This window comes from Zosterops lateralis (genome assembly GCF_965231275.1).
Source record: "Zosterops lateralis genome assembly, chromosome: 6".
Classification (NCBI taxonomy): domain Eukaryota; kingdom Metazoa; phylum Chordata; class Aves; order Passeriformes; family Zosteropidae; genus Zosterops; species Zosterops lateralis.
The window spans coordinates 9,942,998-9,948,771 of record NC_139761.1 but is presented as its reverse complement, the minus strand read 5'-3'; positions in this window follow the sequence as shown (position 1 = coordinate 9,948,771).

Here is a 5,774-nt window from a genome sequence, read left to right as displayed (position 1 = left end):
TTTGCCTACAAAGCCCAATTCAAAACCCCTTGAAATAAACCATTGACTTTGCTTTGTCCCATATTGATTTGATCTCTGCTGAGGAAGGACATGCATTGCCTAAGAAGAGGATTTAATTTCTTCTTTGCAGTATTAAAAAGGCTTCTGTGTTTTTGTTGCTCATGGCAGCCATGGTCAGCAGCACTGCACCACTTCCTGCTGTTGCTTTGTTGTCAGGGTCACAGGGAGGATCCCACACTGTCCAGCATGGACAGACCCCCCCATTGTTTAATGCTGCTTATGTTCACCTGTGTTCAACATTCTGGCTGCACTCCCTCCCAAAAGTGGTAGATGGGAAAGATGAGTCTTTCCCTCCACGCTGGGAGAATCTGCCTGGGCCATACCTTGACTCATTTCTCTTTTGAACACATTTTAGTCTCCAGTATGGAACAAAACACTTCTTCCTGCCCTGGTGCAGTTCAGTCACATGTTCAGGTGCACCTTTTCACTGCTGCCATGCACCAGGATCCCTCAGTCATGGAGGAGCACTAGGACACAGCTCTGCACAACAGCCAGGTCCCGTTGTGCCCTGAGCCCTGCAGGCTGGCATGGAGAGCAGGCTCTGACACCTGGCAGCCTACAAGGCACACAGCAGTGACTAAGATGAGTGACTAAGAAACACTCAGAGCTCTGCTGCTGTTCACAGTTTACCTGTGCTTTAATTAAAGCATCACAAATCTGTATCTCACTGTGGTTGTTTCCTGCCTACCTGTTAGCACAACACTCTTCTCTGAAGATGATCGTAAATCCTGCTTGAGAACCTTAAAGGGATAAAGTGGCAAAAATTCTAGGAACTCACTCTTCTGCTTAATTTCCTGCTCTGCCTTCTCCTTAGGTACTTTGGGATACGTGATGGTGAGGAGATGGTTCTTCCTGGGAAACGTTCAGAGATGAGGGTTCTGGTTGACACTCACTCCCTTGAGAGCACATCTGTGCTCCATTAGTCCTGGTGAGCAGGATGATTGCGGAAGTCATGGTGACCTAGAAAGGAGGGGGGCCCAGAGATGCAGTGATGTATTTGGGAGTGAGTGCTCATCCCAGCAGGGTCTGCATCACTTGGGTGCAGGAGTGTGCTGGGCAGCCTGCAGGTTCCTGCTTTCCCAGATTCCTTCTGGTCAGAGGCTGGAGAACTGTGCCCTCCTGGGCTGCAGTTCAGGGGTGCTTGGTGGTCCCAGCTCACCTCTGTGCCAGTGGGAGCAGTGCAGGCTCGGAAAAGGAAGGTTGAGAAATGCTGAGCTCTTAGAGACCGTTGTTGGGCTCTGTCTCGGCTTCTGCCTGCAGAAATAGGAGAGAGGCACAATAAGAGCAGAGTGGGAGAGTCAGTATTGCATAACCATGATGTTACACCAAAGGTACGTGCAGCTGTGACCAGTCACAGGGAGGAAGGGGGTTGCTGTAGTACCAGAAAGTTCTGTGTTGCCATGAGGGAAAGCATTTACATGCTGCTTGGCCTCTCGAGTGCTCCTAAGGAGCAATGTTGTTTAGATTCTGAAGGAGAGGAGCCAGACTGTGTTATTTCCTTTCTCTCTACGTGACGGCTTCTGAACTGGAATGAATCTGCATCAGCATCAACACAGGGAACAAAGAAACCTTAAATTAAATAGTGAAATAAAAATAATTCTCACTGGTATCCAACCCTTTACCCAGCATATCTCACCCAGGAGATCTGTCTCCTTTCACAGGCTGTTGTCCTCTGCTGCAGGGCAGCAGTTTTGAACTCTGAGGTAAACTGGCTGATGTGCTGATAGGAACAACCACAAGGGCCAGCTGGGAACACTGTCCTGTGGGCATCTCACTGTACCTTGTGTTTCCTCCTGGCTGCTTAGGTCGACTGTGCACAATTTGGCTTCTCCTTGCTGTGAGTGGTCTCATCTCCTGCTCCTACCCTCAGACCCAAAGCCGACAGCCATACCAGCACCATGCACCAGCTCTTCCTGCTGCTCTGAGCCCACTGAGATTGCAGTCAGGCTTTGGGCAGAGCATTTTCCTCTCCTCTTTACTGGAGTGCAGGACAAGGGCTGTATTTTGCCACCCCATCAGAACCTGCAGGTACAGCTGAGTGCTCCTGACCAGGCACCCTGCAGAGAGCAGCATGTTGGAGCTGCTGAAGACCTCAGCCTGAAGTTATTTTGGTGGGGGCTGAGTGGGTTGATGCTAAATATCGTATTCCTTTATGGCTGTTAAGAGGGCAATTTGCATGAGTGGTTCCAGTGGAGCTCTGGAGCTCTCCCCAGGGGTCCAGATAGCTGCAGGATGTGTCAGAGACCAGGACCAAGGTGAATTCAGAGTTTCTGCTCCCAGAGGTGCAAGCTGAGTAGTCAAAGCTATGTAAGGAGAAGAAAGAGCCTTTTCCATCTCTTTCTGAAAGCTGATCCTGATTCACCATGAAACCCATGTGCATGACTAGGTCTAGTCAGCTCAGATAAACTGTTGCTTTAGCAACCTCCTTTTGTATTAGGCACCTTACAGCAAGGGGAAGTCTGCAGTGGGATTTTCCTCTCCCTCATGTTGCTTTGGGAGAGCTGTAAGTTCCCACTCCTAACCTGAGTCAAAAATACATCTGCAAGTAGTTTCACCTACCATGTGTCTGCATTGCAGCGTGGCTGGTCCCTGGGCATGTGGAATGAAAGTTTGATGTCAAAATATTCTGAGCCATAAGTTTATTCCACTTGAGGGGTGAGGAAGATGATGAAGTTGTAGGCTCTGATAAAGTACCATTTCAGAATAATTAAAAGAGTCAAGAGCCACCTATTTGTAGGAATCAGCTGGTTTTGAGAACCAAATCTGCTTGGAGGAAGAAGGGGAAGGAGCAGTAGCAAGGTAGAAAATTATTTCTAGGAGAAAGCTTTTAATTTCCTGGCCTTTTGCTATAAAGATGCAATTTCCCAGGAAATTCCAGATTCTCCTCTTGAAAGCTGTGGATGAGAAATGCTCATTAGTGAGGATGTCGGTTCAATCAGGCTGTTTTAACAAAGGATGTAGGGTGGGATGGAGTGAAAAGGAGGGAGGGAGAGGGAAAGAAGTCTGCTGTCAGCTCAGCCTGTTGGATTACATGTGCATCATGTCACACTGTTAGAGGAGTTCAGCATAGTTCAAGTTATGTCAGCAAAATACACAATGTAGTTATATATTATACAATAAAGAACCACCCATTTCAGGACATTACTGGACTAGAGCATTGAATGAGAGAGATTTGATTGCCTATGTTGAAAAATCAGGTTTAACTAAGAAACTAATTACAGTTTCTGCATGTTCTCTTGATGTGTTTTTGTGTCCTCTGTCAGATAAGGTGGAAGTATGTAAGAAAATGGATAATACTTCAGTGAAATACAGAACCCACAAGCACATCAATCTTCCAGACAGAAGATTGACTTCCAGTTTTTACCACCCAGTGTTCCTAGGAGGATACTTCATTGCTGACATTTCCTCACTGATCTTAACAGCCCTTTAAAGAGAGAGGGAAGTGCCCTTCTGCAGCAGGGTGTGCAGATATTCTCATGGTTACAGCTGATTACCAGCCTGCAGACACACGTCAGAGCAAGGATGACAGCACCTTAAGGTTTTTACATGGGCTATAAATGGGACTGTATTCCCTCAGAAGGCATTACACCCAGCACTGTGCACTGCTGGCATTAGAGCAGCACCAAGGTGGGCTGAACACATGAACCTGTGGCCTGTCACAACTGAGAGCCACCAGCAAAATGTGACCTGTGCACGACTGCGTGGTACTCCAGCAAGGCAGGGGCTCCCCCCACCTCAGGGACAGTGCTGGGTCTTGAGCATTATCCCTTGGAGCATCTTCTGCCCCTAAGGGAATACAAGGGCTCAATTCCCCTCAGACTAAGTGCCTTTGCACCTGCCACTTCTGTGCCACTTCTGACAAAGCTGTAGTCTAAGAGTCAGGGTGCACTGTGCTTGCCTAGGAAAAGAAAATGCAGTTCTTCCTCACAGTAAATCTCTGTGTGAGACAGGATTTCTGCTTCGTAAGGAAACAGTTCCTCATTTCTCATGCAGTTTGACTTTGATCCTGCAAATATTTACTAAGAGAGGGGAAGGGATTTGAAAAATGGCTTTGGCAGGAGATTGGAAGTACCTGTGGCTGTTGTGAGAGTTGTGGTGGTACCTCCACATTTAGGGAGGTGCTGGCTGCCTGAAGAAAGAGCAGGCTTCTCAAAGAAGATAAAGAGATTTCATGCCCCAGCTCCTACTGACTTTTCTTATTTATTTATTTCAGTGGGATTTCAGCACAACTCCACTGATCACCTGGTTGTGTAGGTTTCTTTGGGAATCGAACAGCACCGTGCTCCTTTCAAAGGCTGAGGCGTGAGGGGATTGTGCAAGGCAGTGGCAGAATGAAAATCAGGAGACCCAGCTCCTTCTTAAATGGCAGTGCTCTCCTAATGCTCAGCAAGAATCTCCTCCAGAGCAAAACTCTCACATGGCAGCACCTCAGTGCCCACAAGTTTTTACAGTACCTGGATGCAAATGCAGTTAGATAATGTCTTGACTCGTGTCACAACTCATTACCAAATCAGAGCATGCAGCCATATCAGTGCTTAATGATTTTCTGAAACTTTAATTCATTTTACTCTGTAGCCATTTTCATTAATTAGCTGCATTAATTTTTTACAGATTAAAAATGTAAGTCAATCTCTTTGAAGTAGAAAAGTGGCATTTTAAAATCTACATTCTATCCCAAGCCTATAAATACATCTGCCTCATAGAAATCAGCTGTTTATGGTAGTTCTTATAGCAGAGAGGGTGACTCAAAGAGGCTTATGTGCTGCATTAGTTTTATCAGAGCTGAAAAAAACCTCCCAAATTCCCTGTGAATTAGAAGGATCAGTGACTATAGATAGATCCTGTGCTCTTCCCCCACCAGCTGAAACATGGCACTGGTTTTGGATAGTCTGGATCCAAAGCAGTCACATTAGCAGAAAACAGTCACATTTTGTTGCACTTTTACAGAATACTTTCTCAAGTAAAAATCAACAAAGCAGCAACAGCACAAAGGCTGCTAATTGCTCAAAACACATAGTCAGTGTTTTCCTCCATGTCTGCCCCACTCTGGTGTAGAATACCTAAGAGGAGTTGAATTCAATTATACACCCCAAAATAATATTAAAAGACCATGAGTAAGGCTGCAGAGCCACCCATGCAAAAAGCTAGGGAATCTAATAGAATTAAGGCACTTTCTGAAGCCATTAGTTGTAGGATAAATAAGGCTGAGTAATGAGTTCAGGGATAAAGGAGAGAGGGAGGAGGTCCTAGCTGGGTCTCACAGGAGTCTGGAGGTCACCAGTGGCATCCTGGCGTCTGTGCTGGTACTTGTGCAGCTCAATGTTGCTATAAATGACCTGGAAAAAGGGCTGAGCACTTCATCGGGGGAGTCTGCTGATGGTGCACAGTTATTTATGGCACTAAGGATGGGGACAGGTTGTAAGGAACTACAGGAAGACTTTACTGGTGAGTCCTGCCTAATGACAGACTGGGCAATAAAGTGCAGGTGAAACTCCTGCAGATAAATGCAAAGGGTTACCAGGGGACAGCCTTGTTGGGAATTGTGAGTTGATGGTTGCTGCAGCACCAGGACAGGGAAGGTCAGTGCTCAGCTGGCTGCTCTAGGCTGAGAAACACCATGAGAGGAGCACTGTCATGCTCCAAGGGAAGTACAAGCTTGTTCCTTTTCACGGGAGCTGTTTTAAACCTCCTTGCAGAGCGTGACTAAGTGCAGC